The 24,572-nt window shown below is 41.1% G+C and overlaps 1 protein-coding gene and 1 long non-coding RNA gene across 2 annotated transcripts in view; one reads left to right on the forward strand and one right to left on the reverse strand.

Annotated features, from left to right (window-relative positions):
* The window catches only part of hdac4 (histone deacetylase 4), a 588,646-nt gene that overhangs the window by 525,577 nt on the left and 38,497 nt on the right, over window positions 1-24,572 (reverse strand). The window lies entirely within an intron of this gene.
* The window catches only part of LOC132891348 (uncharacterized), a 45,516-nt gene continuing 29,528 nt past the window's right edge, over window positions 8,585-24,572 (forward strand). The window contains exon 1 of the long non-coding RNA XR_009655310.1: window positions 8,585-8,844. This is a non-coding gene — a long non-coding RNA (uncharacterized LOC132891348). The remainder of the gene's footprint in view (window positions 8,845-24,572) is intronic.

Genomic DNA, 24,572 nt, shown 5'->3' on the forward strand with positions numbered 1-24,572 from the left:
GCCCCATTGATTTGGCTACCAGCGGGGCTAACTGGTAGATTAAACTCTTACCGAAGCCGGTCGGGAGCAAGGCGAAAACGTCCTTCCTTTCAATAAATACCTCCAGGGCTGCTCTTTGCTCTGTTTTCAATGAGAACTTCCCATTGAATGCTTTCAATACAGCATCTACCGCTGTGTCAAAGGCTTGCCGCTGCTCCATGTTCGTAATGTTTCTAGTGAATGAAGCGCTTCCGGCATAGATTCTGTAAACAATCTATGGCTTCCGGTCGCAGTTCTACTACGTCACTGCCTTGAACACGCCTCTACCCAGGGCCGTTGGAGATGCTCAAAGTTGATTGGCTCCCGATTTTTCGGGAGCTTGGAAGAGCTGGAGATAGCTTGCCTTGCCAGACTAAGTTCGCAACAGCCCCCCGTGTTGCATCACACTTAGGATGGGCGGGCCCAGGCTAGAAACCTCATGCATTGTGGATCGTGGGGGTGGGGTTAATCCTGAAAGAGACCACTCCCATCAGGATGGAAGAGTCATTGGAGGATAAAGGTGGTCAGTCAGAAGAATGTCGCAGCGACTCTTAACTCTAAGGGTGGGGATGAGTGGATCCAAATCAAACCAGCAAAAATAACATTTTCCTCCAAAGTAAAGTGTGATGTCGCTTCACTCTCGGGGTGATGAATGATCATGTTGCTCAGCCCAATCGAGCGTTCAAGTGTGTTTCAGCACCAGCATGAGAAAGATAACCTCAGTAATGCCGAGTTAAGCCGGCGAGTTTGGAGAGAAGCATCTCTGGTGAGCTGCAGATGGAGAGAACAGGGTCTCTGGCTCGGGGTGTCTCTGGCTGTTCACTGAGGCCAGGTGGTGTGGATTAGATGTGCTGGAGTCAGCTTACTCCTCCTGCATTAGCACTCGCTGTCAACAGCACTCTGATCGTGCCATCCCACACCACTATTCGGCATACTCGCTCAACAAAATGCCTCTATGTTTTCAGGAAATATGTTGGGAAGTTATCAATAAAATAGTTCAGGGACGGCTAAGCTGAACAATCCTGCCATTATTTTTGTGCTGTTGTCATAACAAAAGTGCTGTAAAAGAATACAAGAAAACCACGACGAAGTTTTTCCAAGGAAAAACTGATTTTCAGCTAGTTTCATCTGATTATTAGATTGAAATCAAGCCATTAGTCTCTGTTGTTTGAGCAGATTTGCAAAATATCTGCCTCAAAGCACTTTTTTTTTTGAATAATCATATTACAGCACTGAATTCCTTGGTGTTTCATCTTGCTCTAAGCCCACCTACACCAGTGTGTGTGTGTGTGTGTGTGTGTGTGTGTGTGCGCATATCAGAGACCTAAAGATGGCAATGGTGCATTTCTGACATCTCACACACACTCCATGACTGGAAGCCTGCGAGAAGAAAACCCGAAGGAAGAACATGAAGGACGACGCACTACAATATTAGCAATATTGTTACTTTCACACCTATTGATCATGGATTTAGATGAACTTGGATTAAAGCAACAATGAAACCACACGCACACAAAACTGCGAAGCTGGCAGGAGTGTAAAAGTGTTGTGTTCTATCAAGAGCTTTCCATGTGGAAGTCTAAGAGCTCTTGTACATCCTACCACTCAACACTCCTTCACTATTCCAGCTATTTCAGCCATGTGGCTCTTCCTGCATGCACACAGCAGACACCCCCAGTGTGTCACAATAATGCACACAGCAAACACATTTTTGCCCTTTAACCCCTTACACTCAGGATCTGTCAGTAGCTCCAGGCCTGCGTTCCTCACGCTTGTAACGACACACCTCTTCCATCACTTTCGCTGTAGTTAGTGAATCATTTTATAGTATCTACTGAATCGTTTAAAATAGTGAGCGAATCCTTTACAGTAGCTATTGAATCATGTACAGCAGGCACTGAATCATTTATACAAAGTTTCTAAATCATCTGAAATAGTGACCGAATCCTTGAAAACAGTCAGTGAATGATTTTGTAACTACTATAAATAAACTCATATACGAGGCAGTGAATCATTTTATAGTATCTACTGAATCATGTAAAAGAGTGAGTGAATCATTTAGTCGCTACTGAATCATATATAGTAGGCACCAAATCATTTATAGTACTTACTGAATCATTTATGGGTCTGTCTCAGAAACTCGGCTCTCGTTTGGGACGTTATGGTCAAAAAATAAATTTTCTAATTTTACTTTTTTTTTTTTTTTGCATTTACCTAACACTCAATGTTTCTTTTGTCATGTTTAATAAGAATAAAGATAGTATCTTGCTTTATCTGGCCTCCACTGTGGAACATTTTTTTGATTCCAATTCAAATGCTTTTCCATATAAAATAACTCCATCATGAAGAATTAAAGCCCCTCCTTCACAGATGAGTGAAAATATTGAATAAATTTCCTCTTTTTGATTGCTTGGGTTCAAAATGCCAAGTTATGATGACTGAATTGATTATTCGCTTAAATATGAATAATATGATACATTTTGGGGATTTGATACGGCGAAATAGGACACAATGGAAAAATCAAGAACACACCGGAAAGATGAGAATAACGGCGGTGGTAAAAGAACAGCGACTGTACCGGCTTAAGGTCGCGCGGGTCTCTGCTGCAGCGCGCGAGCAACGGGGCATCACTACCGCATCGGACGGAGCGTGAGGCGGGGGCGGGGCAAAATGACTAGCCATAGAGTCTATCAAAAGTTCGATCGAAATTGACTATGGTCGCAAAATATTGGCCAAAAATACACAAACACTACGAAATATGAAAATACGATGAAAAAGAAACATTCTATTGCCTTATACTGCAAGACTAAAACAAACATAAAACTGTCAAAACTCACCTTTTCAGTGATAACGTCCGAACAGATCACCCGCGTAACAGAAAGACCGCAAACGGAAGCACGATCAACTTAAACTGTTGGAGTGGAAAATTCCATTCTACACATGCAAATTGTTAATGCGTGTCCTTCCCCGCACACAAATAACACGCTACGGTAAAAAATAGACCACAACTCATTTTATAGCTCAGAAATTCATACAAGACCAGCTACCATCGTAACATATTCTGTAAGAAACATATTCTATACCTAACTTTCAGCTTTCGTTTTAAAAAACAAAATCGCAGATTTATAACTAAATTTTTATATGGCGTAGTGATTGTAATTTCCTACTTTTGGTGAGGTAGTGACCTCGACCCTGAGGCTTTCCGTTTAGATCAAAACATGCGATCGTATTGGTTTTGGGTTTGCGGAAAATGGAGTTACAACGGTGATCAAATATTTTGCATGATGTTTTATTACGGTTATGATTATTCTGTGAGCGCGCCAATCCTTAGGTGTATAAAGTTACAACTTAAGATACAATCAGTGATAACTGTAGACTTTTCAGGGGACTACAACCTTTTTAAGGGAATGCGATGTAGTCGACCATTTATCATGTCCCAGATCAAGCCACCATTTTTCCACAAATTTACAGAATTTTTGCCAAATTCTGAATAGAGTATTCACATCAAAGATTTAGTTTTATCTGTATTATTTCTTTCATCATTTTATTTCAAATTAAAACCAACATCATTCAAAACCGTATAGTTTATTGACTGAGTATATTTAGTGGGGTACCCCCACAGTACCCAGTTTCTGAAACAGACCCTTATATGTTTCTAAATCATCTAAAATAGTGACTGAATCCTCTAAAACAGTCAGTGAATGATTTTGTAACTACTTTACATAATTCATATTCATTACTAAATCAACTAGAAGAGGCAGTGAATCACTGTATCGTATCTACTGAATCATCTAAAACAGTGAGTGAATCATTTACAGTAGCTACTGAATCATGTATAGTAGGCACTGAATCACTTATAGTACTTACTGAATCATTTATACATTTCTAAATCATCTAAAATAGTGACTGAATCCTCGAAAATGGTCAGTGAATGATTTTCTAACAACTATACATAATTCATATTCAATACTAAATCAACTAAGAGGCAGTGAATCATTGTATCGTATCTACTGAATCATCTAAAACAGTGAGTAAATAATTTACAGTAGCTACTGAATCATGTATACTAGGCACTGAATCATTTATAGTACTGGCTGAATTATTTATACATTTCTAAATCATCTAAAATAGTGACGGAATCCTCAAACGGTCAGTGAATGATTTTGTAACTACTATACAATCATTTTATAGTATCTACTGAATCATCTAAAAAACAGTGAGTGAATCATTTAGTCGCTACTGAAGCATATATAGTAGGCACCGAGTCATTTATAGTACTTACTGAATCATTTATACATTTCTAAATCATCTAAAATAGTGACTGAATCCTCTAAAAAGTCAGTGAATGATTTTGTAACTACTTTACATAATTCATTAATTACTAAATCAACTATACGAGACAGTGAATCATTTTATCGTATCTACTGAATCATCTAAAACAGTGAGTGAATCATTTACAGTAGCTACTGAATCATGTATAGTAGGCACTGAATCATTTATAGTACTTACTGAATTATTTATACATTTCTAAATCATCTAAAATAGTGACTGAATCCTCAAAAACAGTCAGTGAATGATTTAACTACTATACATAATTCATGAGTTACTAAATCAACTATACGAGACAGTGAATCATTTCATCATATCTACTGAATCATGTAAAAGAGTAAATCATTTAGTCGCGACTGAATCATATATAGTAGGCACCGAATCATTTATAGTACTTACTGAATCATTTATACATTTCTAAATCATCTAAAATAGTGACCGAATCCTCTAAAACAGTCAGTGAATGATTTTGTAACTACTTTACATAATTCATTAGTTACTAAATCAACTATACGAGACAGTGAATCATTTTATAGTATCTACTGAATCATCTAAAACAGTGAGTGAATCATTTAGTCGTGACTGAATCATATATAGTAGGCACCAAATCATTTATAGTACTTACTGAATCATTTATACAAGTTTCTAAATCATCTAAAATAGTGACCAAATCCTTGAAAATAATCAGTCAATGATTTTGTAACTACTATAAATAATTCATATTAGTTACTAAACCAGTAATACAAGACAGTGAATCATTTTATCGAATCTACTGAATCATCTAAAAGAGTGAGTGAATCATTTAGTCGCCACTGAATCATTTATAGTACTTACTGAATTGTTTATAGAAGCTTCTAAATCATCTGAAATAGTGACCAAATCCTCGAAAATAATCAGTGAATGATTTTGTAACTACTATACATAATTCATTAGTTACTAAATCAACTATACGAGACAGTGAATCATTTTATCGTATCTACTGAATCATCTAAAACAGTGAGTGAATCATTTACAGTAGCTATTGAATCATTTATAGTACTTACTGAATCATTTATAGAAGCTTCTGAAATCATCTGAAGTACCGGCCGAATCACTTAGTGACCGATTCCTCGAAAACACTCAGTGAATTATTTATAGTAGCGACTGAATCATTTATAGCACCTCCTGAATAAGGTGTCACGAAGTTTAACAGGTTAAACGTATCGGTGTAATTGCACACCAAAACACAGGCTCAGTCTAAAGCTCTTATTTCCAACACAAAAGAATAGAGATGAGCATTTCAAGCAAAACCGCTATTAACATTTCCCCATTCCAACGTGTAGCACTTGGGTTCCAGCTTTACCTAGCAGTGTTTGCGCTGCACCTCATTTACATGGCTTTTTATTTAACAACTGCCACACTGAACCCTCTGAGAGCTGCAGCGTTTGTTTCTGTCTTCAGTCAGCTTACAGTCAACTGCGAACCCTCAGGTGTACAAGGTACTTCTGATTAATCATCGGAACGCTCACAGAATACTCAGAAAGGACAAAGTTATTATTCAGGATTTTTATCCCATTTTCTCTCAGTTTGGTTAATCGGCCAATGCCGAACACTTGTTGGACACTGCTACAGTGGGGCAAAAAAGTATTTAGTCAGTCACCAATTGTGCAAGTTCTCCCACTTAAAAAGATGAGAGAGGCCTGTAATTTTCATCATAGGTACACTTCAACTATGAGACAAAATGAGAAAAAAAAATCCAGAAAATCACATTGTCTGATTTTTACAGAATTTATTTTCAAATTATGGTGGAAAATAAGTATTTGGTCAATAACAAAAGTTCATCTCAATACTTTGTTATATACCCTTTGTTGGCAATGACAGAGGTCAAACATTTTCTGTAAGTCTTCACAAGGTTTTCACACACTGTTGCTGGTATTTTGGCCCATTCCTCCATGCAGATCTCCTCTAGAGCAGTGATGTTTTGGGGCTGTTGCTGGGCAACACAGACTTTCAACTCCCTCCAAAGATTTTCTATGGGGTTGAGATCTGGAGACTGGCTAGGCCACTCCAGGACCTTGAAATGCTTCTTACGAAGCCACTCCTTCATTGCCCGGGCGGTGTGTTTGGGATCATTGTCATGCTGAAAGACCCAGCCACGTTTCATCTTCAATGCCCTTGCTGATGGAAGGAGGTTTTCACTCAAAATCTCACGATACATGGCCCCATTCATTCTTTCCTTTACACGGATCAGTCGTCCTGGTCCCTTTGCAGAAAAACAGCCCCAAAGCATGATGTTTCTACCCCCATGCTTCACAGTAGGTATGGTGTTCTTTGGATGCAACTCAGCATTCTTTCTCCTCCAAACACGACAAGTTGAGTTTTTACCAAAAAGTTCTATTTTGGTTTCATCTGACCATATGACATTCGCCCAATCCTCTTCTGGATCATCCAAATGCTCTCTAGCAAATTTCAGACAGGCCTGGACATGTACTGGCTTAAGCAGGGGGACACGTCTGGCACTGCAGGATTTGAGTCCCTGGCGGCGTAGTGTGTTACTGATGGTAGCCTTTGTTACTTTGGTCCCAGCTCTCTGCAGGTCATTCACTAGGTCCCCCGTGTGGTTCTGGGATTTTTGCTCACCGTTCTTGTGATCATTTTGTTCCCACGGGGTGAGATCTTACGTGGAGCCCCAGATCGAGGGAGATTATCAGTGGTCTTGTATGTCTTCCATTTTCTAATAATTGCTCCCACAGTTGATTTCTTCACACCAAGCTGCTTACCTATTGCAGAGTCAGTCTTCCCAGTCTGGTGCAAGTCTACAATTTTGTTTCTGGTGTCCTTTGACAGCTCTTTGGTCTTGGCCATAGTGGAGTTTGGAGTGTGACTGTTTGAGGTTGTGGACAGGTGTCTTTTATACTGATAACGAGTTCAAACAGGTGCCATTAATACAGGTAACGAGTGGAGGACAGAGGAGCCTCTTAAAGAAGAAGTTACAGGTCTGTGAGAGCCAGAAATCTTGCTTGTTTGTAGGTGACCAAATACTTATTTTACCGAGGAATTTACCAATTAATTCATTAAAAATCCTACAATGTGATTTCCTGGATTCTTTCCCCCCATTCTGTCTCTCATAGTTGAAGTGTACCTATGATGAAAATTACAGGCCTCTCTCATCTTTTTAAGTGGGAGAACTTGCACAATTGGTGGCTGACTAAATACTTTTTTGCCCCACTGTATCTATACTCTTCCACATACACGAACACACAGATGCCCACGATCAGCTAATGCCACTGTGATTGCCAGTGGGGGTGACTGGGGGAGGGAGATAGAGAATGCTCCTCCTTCCCAGGTCATGGCTGGCTGGCTGTTTTTTTTTTTAAATTGCACGTCAACATCCTTAAAGTTATTATACATCCAGGACACTTTTTCGATGGAATAAAAACATGCATTCTAGTCCCTTCTAGCCGGTTTCATTCGTTTGGTTTGATAGCATGCAATATTGTTCGCACGTCGCTTATCCTACGTGTATTACATCACTCTACCCAATGGAGAATGAACGTTGAATATGGTTTACGATATTGCACGGTTGTCAAGGCAACATGACGTCATACGTCAGAGACGTAAAACTTGCGTACTAGCGAGTGACTGGGACAATTTGTAAACAAACATGGCCGCCAGGTTTGCTTCGTTAAATATGGAAGGTTGAGAGAATTTTGAAAGAGAAAGATGTGTTGAACACCAGAAAGGAATGTGTATGGATAATAATAATAATATTATTGGCTGGCTTTTTTTGCGGTATATCAGATATATTACTCGTCTTCGACTCGTTCGATATCATGCCGGCTGAATGGAATATATCTGATATACCACTCAATATGCAATCAAAACAAAGTGTACGCTTCATGTGTACAAACTAACATCTCGGAAATCGCAAAAATACGATCCATATTTTGCGAGCTCTAATCAGTTCACTTCTCCAACTACTGAACTCCGTCAAAATGTGATTCAGCTGCGTAACACTTTTCTCTCCCTCAGCTACCTCACTATAAATAACTATCTGGGATTTAAGCAGCTAAAAACAAACTTGCAGAGGAAAAATGTGTGCCAGAAAGGGGGACACGATGTGAAAATTAAACTGCCAAAAGTCGGTCAAGCATCTGTCGACTTTAAGTAATCGTCACGTGGGGGTTTGAGACATGAGGGAGAGGGAAAGGCTCTGTCACAACAGCCAGCCAGCCACACACACACACACTGAGCCGAGGTCAGGGCGTCCTAGCCTGTCTGAAAGCACATGGACGGGATGCCTGTTGGACCTGCTCGTGGCTGGGGGACAGACTGGAGATCGCCTCAAATCACCACGGGAAGAGCCGAGACGAACCGAGACGTGTTAATCCAGCGTTCTCTGCTGTTCGCTACACTTCTCTAGAAAGAATAGCCGGCACAGCAAGACCCAAACTCAATGTCTGCGATAAGCTCTAAAGCCGGAAAAGCCCGTTTTCCCCTCCCGACACCGTTATCGAGGTATTTATCATTTTTAACAACATCTGTTCACAAAGACACCGGAGATAAATGGCCGATTTATTTTGTAAATCCCTTTGAATCTAGCTACACCGATTAAAATGAATTATTTCCCACCCTAGCGATCTATCAGGCTTAATGGGTGTTACTGTTCTTTTTATAGAGATCAATGTCTGTGCGGAACTTCTCGAAATGAGGATAAATGACTAGACGAACTCGGATCATCCTCTGACCTTTCAAACCGTTCCCTCACCCCAGCAACGAGCGCAGTGTGTGTGTGTGTGTGTGTGTGTGTGTGTGTGTGTGTGTGTGTGTGTGTGTGTCACATTCCATAAAAAGTACAAAGTTGCACAACAGCCGAGGAGACGGAGCTGAAGTGGAATCTAGCGCGGCCTCCGCTCGGCGATTTCTCCATCCAGAACTAACAAGGTCGACGCTTTTCACTGCTATATGTACCGCTTTCAGAAATGTTTCCACTTGCGTGGTGAATTCCCGAGCTGCGGCAGCCAAACCTTTCATCATGGAATGTCAATGCGCTGGTTGGCCGACACTTAAGACATCGTTTTGTGGTTGCTGTTAGTCTCACCGAGTAGAGACGTTTATCCTGTTACTCTAGGAGGCTTTTTCGGCTCTGTTAAAGAACCCACAACTACCAACCTCGACTAAACACTACGAGTGGAGTGCTGACGCAGAAAAATGACAGGCCAAGAAACTTTTGCATTTCGCCTGAAAGCAATAAACAACATGCACCGTCTGCGTGTGTGTGTGTGTGTGTAAGAATGAGTCAGGCTGCACGGCGTGAAGCAGCACTCCATTAAGAAGTTGCTGGGTGTCTTACCGCAGACGCAGAAGCCACACGGCTGCGTTTCCACCAGAGCAAGCTATTTTCAGACACGTACCAATCAGGAAATGAGGTGAGCGCACACCATGCACTGCGCCCGGCTGACAGGTCTGAGCTGCAATATCAATCAATCATCGCCGTCTCTCTCTTGTCTCTCTTTCAGATTTATGTCATCAACTCGGCCCTGATAATCTCAGAAACGCTTTGGGTGGGCGTGTCATTTCTTTTTTTTTTCCCCCAACTTCAAAATGAAAAAAAAAAAGTTCACTTGCGCTTTGCTTTGCTTAGGCATGACATTTAAAAATGTATATATATAAAAAATAAAAAACTTCTGGCATTTAATGAAGCAAAAGCAGTCACTCGGTTTCCCCATATTAATTGTTTTTCTTTCCCCCCCATAATGCTTCCCTAATTATAAGAAAATGTCAAATGCAATTGCAAGCTATTATTATGTGTCCGACTCGCTTCTTCGCCGTCCAACTTTGCAGCCGTTCTCAGAGATTGACAACATGATTACAGAGTCGACAAAAATCCTCTTCACTTGGCCTGAAAGTTAAGCCACAAACCTGACCGGATTCTGTACTTAGCTAAAACTCGTTAGTCTTACCCTGACTGTCATCGCTGCAGTTTATCTGGCTTCGGAGTCAGAGTCATCGCTACAAAACCATAAATCACCAAGCGACAGAAAAATTCACATCATTTGTGAAGGAACGATGCTAGAGCGGCTCCAGAATGATAATTCGAAAGGAAATAGTTTTGCTAGTTCATCGTTTAAAAAAAAAAAAAAGTCTTCAAGTATTTACACGTTTAAGCATAAAGAGACTGCAGGTTTGGATCTCATCTGGAGACGGGAGTCCAAGAGAGGAGACGACAACGACGATCTCTTTATTGACTGCTTTCACATACCCATAATGCTTTGTGCCACTATATTTGTTTACTAAGTCAGATAACCGCACACTGCAAAAAATAAAAATCTTAGGAAGTTTATTTGTGGCGGCACGGTGGTGTAGTGGTTAGCGCTGTCGCCTCACAGCAAGAAGGTCCGGGTTCGAGCCCCGTGGCCGGCGAGGGCCTTTCTGTGCGGAGTTTGCATGTTCTCCCCGTGTCCGCGTGGGTTTCCTCCGGGTGCTCCGGTTTCCCCCACAGTCCAAAGACATGCAGGTTAGGTTAACTGGTGACGCTAAATTGACCGTAGGTGTGAATGGTTGTCTGTGTCTGTGTGTCAGCCCTGTGATGACCTGGCGACTTGTCCAGGGTGTACCCCGCCTTTCGCCCGTAGTCAGCTGGGATAGGCTCCAGCTTGCCTGCGACCCTGTAGAACAGGATAAAGCGGCTACAGATAATGAGATGAGATGAGTTTATTTGTCTATTTTCAAGTCAAAACATCTAGCCACCCTTATTATAAGACATAATTGCCCAACAAGCAAAACCTCATTTAGCTAGAAAGGCTAGTTTTTAGACAGTCCATCTTGAAAATCTTGTATAGACAAAATGTTTTGAAAAAGTCTTATTTGGAGCACCTTTGAAAATAGAACAAGTAAGGCCAAAAAAAAAAAAAAAAAAAAAAAGTGTGTTTCCGGGAACATGAAATACTAAAATAAGGTCGGTAGGTAGGAAAAAGGGTTTTTTTTTTCTTAATTTTTTTTTATTTTGTTCAAAAAAATTAACACAAGTAAACATCTTACAAAATAGTATTTTGGCACAGAATCCTTTATACCACACATCATAATAAAATAAAAGTGTTTTAAATCTTTAAACGAATTTAAAAAAAAAAAAAAAAAAAATATCGCGAGAGTTCGAGTTATGATCTACGGAAGCGTATTGCTGCCACACTCAAAAAAACTGGCTTAGAATCAAGTAATTACGTGAAAAGATATTGTTAACAAAGTTATCACGTTTTTACAATATATTTATCATGTAATAACATAACATCACGTAATTTCATGATACGAAATTATCACGTTATTTCATGATATTTTCATGTAATAACGTGAAAACACGAAATTCTCGATCGGTCGGGTTACCGGAAACACTTTTTTTTTTTTTTTTGGCCTAAGTACATTTTGGACATTTGTCAAATGCGGTTCATCTTGTTTCAAGAAAAAAAAAAAAAAAAGCATGCTTGTTTTGGGAATAAATGAACTTTACTGAAATCTTTGAATCTTTCATTACAATTCAACTCCACCTTACAGATCCTAAGTTTACTGCGACTGTTTTCTCAGGCCACATCCACACGACAACGGCAACGAGATTTTTTTTTTTAAATATCGTGTCCACATGGGCAACGGATCAGTAAAATATCAGGTACATATGGCAACGCAACGTTTGCTGAAAACGATGCAATACACATGCCACACCTCTACGTGCGCTGTAAGACGGTCCCATCGGAGATAACGTGAAAATAACGTCCTAGGCTAGGCTACTTCCATTAAAAGCAGACGGCCTAGCCTAGCCTACTGTAGAACTTGGGTCGAGCAAAAACATGGCTGAATCCTGAATGACTCCTATTTGTATAAATAGGGGACTACATAGGCGGCAAAACGTAGTGTTTTTCCCTGCCATGGAAGTGCACTTGTATACTGAAAAGGAAGCAATTTGCATTACAGCCTTGAATGAGGATTCAAAATGGCGGCTCGGCTCAGTTTTCCCTTCCTCCTTCAGTATACAAGTGCGCTTCCATGTTTATGCAGGAGGGCTGATAGAAGTGGCGAAACATTTTACTTTTTATCGTTTCTTTCACAACTTGAATGCGTTGAAACAAAAAATTATGACAAACTAACGCCGCTTACACTAAAATATCGAGGGAAATTTGTAATAAAAACTTTACGGTCGGCAATTTCGACGCGGAAATTCTCGATCGGTCGGGTTACTGGAAACACACTTTTTTTTTTGGCAGAAGTACATTTTGGACATTTGTCAAACGCGGTTCATCTTGTTTCAATTAAAAAAAAAAAGTATGTTTGTTTTGGGAATAAATGAACTTTACTGAAATCTTTGAATCTTTCATTACAATTCAACTCCACCTTACAGATCCTAAGTTTACTGCGACTGTTTTCTCAGGCTATATCCACACGACAACGGCAACGAGATTTTTTTTTTAAATATCACGTCCACTTGGGCAACAGATCAGTAAAATATCAGGTACATATGGCAACGCAACGTTTGCTGAAAACGATGCAATACACATGCCACACCTCTACGTGCGCTGTAAGACGGTCCCATCGGAGACACCAGAACAATAGAAGAAGTAGACGCATGCGCATAAACCCCTTCTTCTACCCGGCGTGATGACTTGTTCTAGTCATGTGGTTGTGACGTCATCGTAAACAAATCCATTCTACTCATCCAGACGACTTCGCAACGGCGCAGTTGCCAGATTTTTCCATTCTGGAAACCGTTCTCAAAAAATATCGTTTTGGGGCACCCAAAACGCCGGTGCTGTGTGGACGCCAGGCCGAAACGATAAAAAATTTTATCGGATTCACCTGAATCCGTTGCCGTGTGGACAGGGCCTCAGTCATTCAGAGTGAGGTCCTTCTAGATGCTATACATACTCTAGACCAGACAAGTGCCTTCAAAAAGGCTACGAGTGAGTGGAGGGCGTTTTAGTGAGGTCTTTTTGGAATGCTGTGAGTTAAGTTCAGTGTTTTTTTGGGGGGGTTTGTTTTTGATCTTGTAAACCCCTCGTACACATGAATAGTCAGTGCCCCCAAAATGCACTGTTGCTTTGGCGTTGTGTAAGCACTGTAAGTCAAAATGCGTAGACTTTTTTTTTTTGGTGCCTGAGGTCCTGGGGAAGTGGAATCTTAAGAGATGTTTTAATGTTTGAATGTTGAAATGAGAAAAAATAAAATAAACTTGTTGCAATGCTACACGTGTCGTCAACTTGATTCAAGATAGTCTCTGGTCTCATATCTAGAGTATTTTACTAATTACAGGTCACAAAAGGAGAATCTTTTAATCTAGCAATGCTTAGTTGTAGAATTTAACAATCCTATCATTAGTATATGTGACCCCTCACCGAATCCAGGGACGCATGTCGGCCGAAACGAATCCGAGATAATCGCAAAAGAAGCATTTTTTTTTAAATTTGTGATTTTTGTTTTTTTCCATCATGTGCAAGTTGAGATCTTGAAGAATGCAATCAGTATTTCAGATAATAGATTGTTTTGTTGGAAAAGCGTACATTTTTTGTTGCAAATTGTCTCGTTTTTGTCAGGACTGTAGCCTGCTGGGGGGTGTGGGTAAATTACCATATGGGCCATTCATATGATGATTTAAGTCTTGGGGTTTTTTTTTTTTCGCGAATCAGCTGTATGATATGAGCTGAGCTCGTGGCTACTTAAGCTGCATACAGGCGTGTAATTTCACTATGGAATGAGTTACTAAACAGAGCGCAGAGGAGCTGAAACACCGCGAAGCAAACAGACACTCGGTATTTACATCGGAGATCACCATTTCTAGCAAAAAAAACGCAACCTCGTTTTCCAGATTGAATGGAATACTTGAATGATCGGATGATACACGGACCGTTCTAGGACTACTTTCCATCGGAGGCATTGGTGTGTGCAAGGCGCCATTTCTCTTTCTGATGGGGTGAGTTTATTAATCTAAGGCTGAAACACCGCGAAGCAAACAGACACTCGGTATTTACATCGGAGATAACCATTTCTAGCAAAAAAAAAAACCGCAACCTCGTTTTCCAGATTGAATGGAATACTTGAATGATCGGATGATACACGGACCGTTATTTTTGCATGTAACGGAGAGTGTTTTGGTTTGGTTAAGCCTAGGTCACAACCGGACGTACGATTTTTTGGCCGTGTGATTTTTGGCATTTCCCAAATCGCTGCGGGTTTTTTTTTGTTCACGGAGAAAGACGCGTGTTGGCCGTAAGTTTGTCTTGCAACCTGAAAAAAACCTAAGCGCCCGTAGAGTTTGTTTGACATGACAAAGAACCTCTGCGGCTCGAAAATCAGCACGTCACACGCGCTCTCTCGTGCGTTTCTTGCGTTTTTTGCATGTAGACCGGCCGTAGGAGCACGTACCGTACGGCCGGTTGTGACCGAGGCTTTACATGAAACTAGTGTTGTGTTAGTTGTGTCATCATCGTGCTATCTTTCTTACGGTGTGAGTAATTTTTCAACCACAAAACGTTAAAGTTTACTTTAGGACTTATTTTTGTACTTCATAATTGTGTTGGGCATACTTTGCATGGAAGGAAAATTGACGTGGTGATCTTTGTTTACATGAAAGTAGTATCGTGCTAGCTCGTAGGGGGTAGGGCTTTCCTTAATGTCATGCAAATGAGCACCATTATGTGCCCGCCCTGCACCCAGAGTAGCTGAGATGGAAAACTTTGAGGGCGATTTTCTAACAGCTTCCTCCAAGAGCCCTCTAAGGAACTCAAAATCAACTTAAACTTAAAAAATAAATCTGACAGTTCTGCTGCATTTACAGTCCTGACTTGACCGAGTGAATTCCTTGCTTGTGTTCCCATGTACGAAGCGTTTTGTATTTTCGCATGGCTTTCTCGTCATAACCATCATCCAGCAAAAACCATTTCGCTGTGGATTCTTCTCTGATCACCATCAATCTTCCTCAGCTCTTCTGCCGATCTTTTAACTTCTAAACAAGTCAGTAATTGTTGGAACACTTGTGTTGAGAGACGAAGAAGGCTGCTGATTCGCTGTCACCCGAAGTAGAGATGTTCAAAGCGGTCGAGACGATATTTACAAGCGCTTTTTTACAGACTGATTTCTCAAAGTCCACAAAAAAGGCTTTGCAGATTTCTTTAAGCTTTGGTTTGGTTAGTTTTGACACTTAGGGAGATTTAAGTTCAAAAGATTACGGTCTAAAACACCGTGTTGTTTTAGTTCGTTTAGATTATGGTTACATCCCCCAAGGCGCAAAGCATTATGGGTAACGCGAAAGTAGTCAATTACCCTGGCAACCTGAAATAACCCTCGAGCTAAAAATGCCAGGATGTCAGCTTTAAAGAAAAAGTTTTGCTATCTCAGGTCGGATATTTACACACTTTCCACATAAAACACAAAAACGACACATAATATCACAGAAAAAAAAAAATCAAATAAGCCGTGTAAAACAGTACAATTATATGAATGTGTATTCATATAAAGCAGGGTTTCTCAACTACTGGGCCGCGACCCATTAGTGGGCCGTGAAATTTTTTCAAGTTTGAAACTAAATACTAAATAGTTCAGGATGTTGTAGTGTCCCAGATCCGGTAGCTGGTTTGCCGTATACTTTTCAAATGGAATAAATACATTTGTGGGTAAATTAAGAAGAACAAGCCTTTATTTTGGTCACATGTAACCCATGTGTGCACACGCAAAGACAGAGAGAGAGAGAGAGAGAGAGAGAGAGAGAGAGAGAGCGCGCGCGCAGTGGGCTGAATAAATAAATTCATTTTTTTGCAGTCCGGTTTCCATCGAATCCCGCGCTCTGATTGGCTGGCGAGCGGTTACGGACCTTTGGCGACTCACTCGTTCACAACAGCAACAAACATAGTAGCAATTTTTGTCAACATTTATTTTCGCATTTCTCAGGAGAACAGCATTAATTTTACATCATGGATAGCGATAACGACAGTGTTCACAGCGAAAGCGAGTTTTACTACCCTGAGGAAGAAGAAATAAAAGATTAAAGCCGCAAGCGGCCTCGACGGGCCCTCGCGCCAGCGGCCAAGGGGGGCGGGGGCATGCGTCCCCGCGAAAGACCTTCCACAGCTTCTTCGGCAAGAGACATTACTCCCACAATGGCGACAAAGCACAGAAATGGACACAGAGTACACGGTGCGCTGAGATGTTGTCATGGACAGAACATTTTATGCCATGGCTTCCCAACCAAATTAATGTATTTACCTCATCAGTCACCAAGCTATAGCTACATAGGATTGTCTTCTGTTAGACATCTATTAGTCTGTATGTAATGCTACAACACTTGCTCCCGACTGCCTACCCATTCCCCACAAGTCATGTGTGTTTTAGGCAACCAAAACAACATACTCCTGGTGCCTCATGATTGTAAACACCTGTCCTGCAACTGCTACAGCGCAATGAGCGCCCCCAGTGGTGAAAGTTCACCAAATTTGGTATACATGTCAAGGGGCCTATGAAGAGTTGTTGTGTCAAGTTTGATCAAGTTTGACCAATCAGAAGCCGAGATATAAATTGTTGCCTGAAAACAGCGCCCCCAGTGGCAAAAGTTCACAAAATTTGGCACATATGTCAGGTGACCTGTTAAGAGTGTGCGTGTCAAGTTTGATCAAGATTGAGTAAATCGAAGATGAGATATTGATTTTTGAAGAATAAATTTTTTGGTTTGTCCCATGTCAGTAGGTGGCGCTATGCTGAACATGAGCGATTATGAGTTGGAAAAATAAGTGTCTACAACAGCAATGTACTATCACAAGGTAGTGGTGTGAAGGAAAAGCATTATGGAATTATTTACCCAAAACCCGTTTTGGATCAATTGCGTCGGCCAAAAACAGCGCCCCCCATGGACGAAAATTAGCAAAATGTGGTATACATGACATGGGAGGTAGTAAGAGGGTGGCCGTGAAGTTTGACCAAATTTGAGGAAAGATTGGATTTTTTGCCGAAAAATAGCGCCCCCAGTGGCGAAACATCACAGAAATTGGGTAACATGTCAGAAGCCCAATGAGTGATTTGCCTGTGAAGTATGAGCAGTTTTGAGCAATTAGAAGATTTGTTATGAATTTTTAAGAATGTAAAATTTTGCATTGAAAATTGATTGACGTATAACTTCTGAACGGTATATCCTACGTGAAACGAATTCAGAAACTTTTGTCAGCCATGTCTGTAGATGATGTCTATCAATTTTGGTGACATTCCTATGAACGGCCTAGGAGGAGTTGCGCCGTCTTCGTGGCCATGCATTTCGCACAAAAGTGAAATTACCTCACTTCCTGATGGGCGTGGCTAATGCATTGGCATTACATTTTTGTCCAGCTTAGGGAGATACATATGCGTACCAAATGGCATGCCACTACTACAAACTACACGGCAACCAGGCACCTTAATGCGGGAGGCCAAAATCACAACGACTTAGGGGGCGCTATAGAGGCCCTGAGGCCCGCCTGGATCTGGGCTTCTGGTTCTCAGTAGCGGTGGCAGTCTAAGAAAAAGGAGCCAAATTTCGTGCGCTGTCGACCATGGCAAGCGCCCCAATAAGGGTCTTGTAAAGAGTTTGCTTGCCAAGTTTGACAAATCAGAAGCTGCAATATCCTTTTTGCCATAACCAGCACCCCCAGGGGCGAAAGTGCACAAAATTTGGCGTAGATGTCAGGTGAGCTATGAAGAGTTTGCGTATGAAGTTTGATGACAATTGAGTAAATAGAAGATGAGATATAGATTTTTGAAGAATAAATTTTATGGTTTTTCCCATGTCAGTAGGTGGCGCTATGCTGTACATGAGCAATTATGAGTTGGAAAAGTAAGTGTCTACAACAGCAACGCACTATCACAAGGTAGTGGTGTGAAGGAAAAGCATTATGGAATTATTTACCAAAAACCCGTTTTGGAGCAATTGCGTCGGCCAAAAACAGCGCCCCCCATGGACGAAAATTCCCAAAACGTGGTATACATGACATGGGAGGTAGTAAGAGGGTGGCCGTGAAGTTTGACCAAATTTGAGGAAAGAATGGATTTTTTGCCGAAAAATAGCGCCCCCAGTGGCGAAAGATCACAGAAATTGGGTAACATGTCAGAAGCCCAATGAGTGATTTGCGTGTGAAGTATGAGCAGTTATGAGCAATCAGAAGATTTGTTATGAATTTTTAAGCATGTAAAATTTTGCATCGAAAATTGATAGACGTATAACTTCTGAACGGTTTATCCTACGTGAAACGTATTTAGTAACTTTTGTCAGCCATGTCTGTAGATGATGTGTATCAATTTTGGTGACATTCCTATGAACGGTCTAGGAGGAGTTGCGCCGTCTTCGTGGCCATGCATTTCGCACAAAAGTGAAATTACCTCACTTCCTGTTGGGCGTGGCTAATGCATTGGCATTACGTTTTTGTCCGGCTTAGTGAGATACATATGCGTACCAAATGGCATGCCACTATTACAAACTACACGGCATCCAGGCACCTTAAAGCGGGAGGCCAAAACCACAACGACTTAGGGGGCGCTATAGAGGCCCTGAGCCCCGGCCAAGTTTGGGCTTTTGGTTCTGAGTAGCGGTGGCAATTCTCGGAACTGGTGCCAAATTTGGTGCGTTTTCGCCCATGGCAAGCGCCCCGAAAATGGCCCAACAGCGGAGAAAAATAAAGAAGAAGAAGAAGAAGACGGAAGAATAATAATAGTGAACTCTTACAAGAACAATAGGGCCTTCGCCCTATAGGGCTCGGGCCCTAAAAACATTTCAGGAGAAAGCTAAAAACCTCTAACTGTTGCTAATGCCGAGCAAAAACATGGCTGAATCCTGAATGACTCAATTTTGTATAAATAGAGGACTACATAGGCGGCAAAATGTAGTTGTTTTTTTTTTCCTGCCATGGAAGTGCACTTGTATACCGAGGAGGAAGCCATTTGCATTACAGCCGTGAATGAGGATTCAAAATGGCGGCTCGGCTCGGTTTTCCCTTTCGGGCGCTCTTGTTTTCTGTTAGAATTTGGTAAAGAAAAAAATAAATATATTATTTACCAGCTTAAGGTCGGTCCATATGGTGAAATACCGTGACCTCGGCCTTGAATACTGACCTCGGCCCAGAGGGCCTCGCTCAGTACTTTCAAGACCTCGGTCACGGTATTTCACCATATGGACCTCCCAGCTGGGAAATAACACATATGTATTTGTGGGTAATTATATGGACCTGTGATGCCTGCTGGAAAAGAAGAGCACGGCGGATTGAGAATCGAGCAGCTGTGGTTTGTTTACACCTGATACTAAAACTTCTAGCGTCCTAGCAACCTTCTCAAAGACGCAGACAAAAAAAAGCTCAGGAACACCTATCTACCCGGCAAAAACGATCCAGGATTCATCTTGTAGTGTCCTGATCCCCAGATCTTTAACCCAGCCACGTATATAAAGTTGTTCTCCTCCATGCTCTTCCAGGTTTTCATCTGTGTGTCCGTGTAGAACGATGTCTGCAGCACCAGGTAGTCTGAGATGTCAGGGAACTCAACGGATGGATAATTTTCCAATTCAGAATGAATGAATGACTTCATTTAAAACAATAAGTTGGCCAGTAGAGCTGGTGGGGTCGTGCATGTCCAGAAACAAATAATTACAAATACAAAAGACTAATAAAAATATACACAATCGTAAAAAAAAAAAAAACTTAATCTGTTGATTATCTGTTAATTATCTTCACGGTAAGTTCATTAACCCTTTGATGCAAAACATATGCACACCCCTTCTAATGCACAAAATGGGTCAAAAATGACCCGCATTCATTTTCCAGGTTATTTCATGCTGACGGAGTTTTTCTTTGCTCTATCTTTTGAAATCAATTTATTTTATGATTGAATATTCCAAGTATTCTTTAAATATCTTGTTTTTAATTACCACAAATCATTAATTTAATTTTTCTTTCCTACTTTATGATCAAAAATACTTTTTATATTACTACACATGGGTCATCCAAGTGTGATTTAAAATTAAATGTCTTAATACTATAATAATAATTTGTTTCAAGTAATTACTTTAGCAGTGAATGGGGCCAGTTATTTATTTATTAACTCTGTAGTTAGCTAAGCCAACTACAATAAAATTAGCTAACTAAAGTAGAATATGTCAACAGCTCGGTAGCTAATAGTAATTACTTGTAACTTTCTGACAAGTAATCTACTCACTCTCAAGGGAACCTAAACATCATCAATTTTTTTCTAAGGTAATGTTAGAACAATTGAAAAACATTACTTCCATGTATGAGATGGGCAAAGGGCGCTGTGCTGAGCTGTGAAATGTCTGACACAAGCACAATTCACAGTTCCCACCAAACGCTGGAGTAAATGCATGCGGGTCGGTTCTGACCCATGTGTGTAAACTTGATGTAGAATTACAAAAGCTGTGCTTGTTCATAACTTAAGAAAGGAAAAATAAAAATGATGATTTGTGCGAAACAAAAACAAGATATTTACTGCATATTTGGAAAAGTAAACGACAAAATGAATTTATTTCAAAAGTCTATCATAGAAACACTCAGCCGTACATGAAATAACCTGGAAAATGAATGCAGGTCGTTTTTGACCCATGTTGTGCATTAGAAGGGTAGTGATACAAAAAGGGTTTTTATTCAAAAAGTAAGAAAGGAAAAAAATAAAATAAGGATGTATGATGATCAAAAACAAGTTAATGGAGGAATACCTTGAATACTGAATGATGGAATTAATTTATTGCAAAGATATAGAAGATAAAAACTCAGCCGGGTCACTTTTGACCCATGTTTTGCATCAAAGGGTTAATAGTCTACGGTACACAACTATCGTCACGGCTACAAGAGGATCAAAATTTATTCGACTGATGTCAAATTTAGCAAGTAATTTTTTTCTTTCATAGGAGAAATCCTTCTTTGTTAGCGTGTAAGGCTCTAATCCCATTGAGTGGGTTCGATATCCACTTCTTGGTTTTAATAACTTGCTTGTTTGCTGAACACAAACATGGCAATAAGTTCTTGTGTTAATGGACCAGACTCCACTTTTGGATCATTAATCCCTTCTGACTGAGAGTGACCCGCGTGCAGGGTTTTATATTGGCTTCTGGCACATCCATACAGTTTTAAATACAACACCTACAATTAAAAACAGTTTGTTTTTACTGCATTTATTTAATTCCCGGACTCCCATCTGTAACAGGGAGTGATGTTGGATCCCGTTAATACACTTTACCGCAGATTATTAGATTCTAATAGAATAGATGAGCCAAAAATAACTGGGGATCTTTTTTAATGAGCCCCGACTCGTGACAAGTATGAATAGGTGGGCCTCGAAGCAGAAAAGGTTGAGAACCTCCGATATAAAGAAATGACTACTAGCTGTTGAGAAAGTTTTGTTTAATCCGTGAAAGACGGGCACTTGATCTCAACGTCGATACCATTCCCGACTATGGGGCCTCGGAAACGAATATTAAATTCCCCATAATTTGTTCTCACTTTGGGAGGACAGTACGACGGTTTTGCAACATGCCTTGTGTTTGAGGTGTGAATCTTCTCCACTTTAGTGAATAAAGCTTGGAATATAGAAGGTAACAACTGCTTATGAAATTTATACATAAAAATGCCAATGAGGAAGGTGACTAGATCATGAAATTTAATTATTTCCATTTCCGCAGTGTTACGGCTGTGGTGTTTGGGTTGCCGGGGGGTTTATGTCTCTCTCTCTCTCCAGGTACCACCCTCCACCATTGCTGTGAGTGGTTAGCTGCGTCGACGCTTAATTGTTCACCAGAAGCGGCTGTTTAAGGTGGGGTTTACATTAGACCGTATCAGCGGATCATCAGATTAACGTTTTTAAAACGATTAGCGTGCACACAGCAACACCAATACACGATTCGCGTGCACACAGCAACACCAATACACGGATACACTCGGCTCCGCAGGCATCCTGCGCTCCAAATCACTCCGCCCTGAACAGCGAGTGCCCTCTGGAGGGTGCGCACTCCGGCCCTGCGCGGCTCACAGAGCGCGCGAGTATAGCGCACGAGCAGTGATTCGGGACTGAGCCGCTGTGTGTGTGATCCCAGCGCATATCACTTACCACTTGCAAGTGGAAGGATGGCAAGCCTAAAGACAATCATAACTACACAATGGCCAGTATTTGCATCAGTATTTGCAGTATTTTCATACTTTTATACTCTTTAATGAAAGGTGATACAAGGCGGAAGTCCGCGCCGTTTTTCAGCAGTCGCGTCACATGACCAACGCCAGCGAATCAGGAAGGTGGACGTCACAGTGACGTTGTCCAATGACGACGCCAGCTAGAGCTCAGCACAGCGTATCCGCGTATTCTGAATGTTTACACAGCACTGGACCAGACACGATCTGGATTGAATACGTGGACCCTGGCGGATTCCCGTTTCCTGGCGTTTTAATGTAAACGGACAGTGCATCCGCGAAGAAAACGAGACAGATACGGTCTAATGTAAACTTGGCCTTAAAAGACCTGGGGAAACCTACGGACGGGGACGTTGGCCACGCCCAAGGAGTACACAGCTGGTCGTCAGGCCGATCGTGGATGCTGTGTGTACGTGCGTGCGTGCGCAATTTAGCCCTGTATTACAGAGATTACTCCGTGTGTTTTTTGGTGTTGTCGGATTACAGCAGTTATGCTGTGTGGATAACTGAAACCTGATTTCAGATAACAGCGATTACGCTGTGTGTGTGTGTGTGTGTGTGTGTGTGTGTGTGTGTATTAACAGTGGTGTAGCGGTGCTCCTAGGTGCGCAACCTTGACTTCATAAGGAGTGGTTTTGGGTTTTGCTTTCCGTTTTGTTGTGCTCCTTTATCTTTTTTATCACTTACTCACTCACTCACTCACGTATTTCCGTTTCCCCTCTATTTTGTTTTTTCTTCTTCTCTCGGTTGACGTACTTTGTTATCTCCCCCATTCCCTGGACTTAATCCTCAGTGACGTAACATGCAGACTTGAACAGAGAGCTAGAATGTTGGTCAAGGCTTGAAAATGTAATCACATGGACGACTTTTTTTTTTTTTTGCAAAATGAATCTTGGATTAATTGTGGACTCGTAAGGATTTCCCCAAGCAATTAGACCATATATCAGGAAAGGATAAATTAAAGCATATATGGCACGAGCTACTTCCGGTAAAATCACGCGCTCTGATTGGTTCCTTGCTTGTCAGTATATACACACACGTTATTTCCCAGCTGGGAGGTCCGTATGGTGAAATACCGTGACCGAGGTCTTGAAAGTACTGAGCGAGGCCCTCTGGGCCGAGGTCAGTATTCAAGGCCGAGGTCACGGTATTTCACCATACGGACCGACCTTAAGCTGGTAAATAATATATTTATTTTTTTCTTTACCAAATTCTAACAGAAAACGAGAGCGCCCGAAAGGGAAAACCGAGCCGAGCCGCCATTTTGAATCCTCATTCACGGCTGTAATGCAAATGGCTTCCTCCTCGGTATACAAGTGCACTTCCATGGCAGGAATGCCTCAGACCCCGTCCACACGTAGCCGGGTATCTGCTAAATCGAAGACATTTTTCTACGTTTTGGCCTGTCATCCACATGAAAACACATCAGAAACGAATATTAAAAAAAACTCCGGGCAAAGTGAAGATTTTTGAAAACTCCGTGTATGCCTTTTCGTGTAGACAGAGATAACCGGAGGTTTGCGTTTTAGAACGTCACAATCTGCGCCAAAAAAATGACAACAAATCTGCCCTGACGTCAAACGTGCGACCTTTGTTTACTGCAGAAGCCAGATTAAGCATGGACAAAGAGTAATGGATCGGAGTAGTGCCTTGAAAGCGTTAATTATTGTGCAGGTGCTATTTACATGTTTAATTTTAGAAGCCCAACTACTGACAAGATTCCCAATCAATGTTTTCTTGCGTCTTTTGAAGTTTATACTCCAAAATTGTGTTTAGAAGCAATTCTGTCTCCGAGTCTGTCCAGACGAACGAGCTTGGCGTCATGTTTTATGTTTAGGCGGAAGTGACGCCAACAGAGGGCTATTCTGATGTGATTAGGGGGTAGGATTTGGGGAAATAATGCCATCTACAGGTTTGGAATGCTTATGAATGTGATTGAAAACGCAGACGTTCGGTTATGTGTGGAAGGGATTTTTTTCGAAGACGAGGTGGTGTGGATAAAACATTTTTATAAACGGGGGGGGGGAAAATGTTCGGTTTTAAAAATACCCGGCTACGTGTGTACAT

The sequence above is a fragment of the Neoarius graeffei genome, chromosome 9, assembly GCF_027579695.1.
Source record: "Neoarius graeffei isolate fNeoGra1 chromosome 9, fNeoGra1.pri, whole genome shotgun sequence".
Classification (NCBI taxonomy): Eukaryota; Metazoa; Chordata; class Actinopteri; order Siluriformes; family Ariidae; genus Neoarius; species Neoarius graeffei.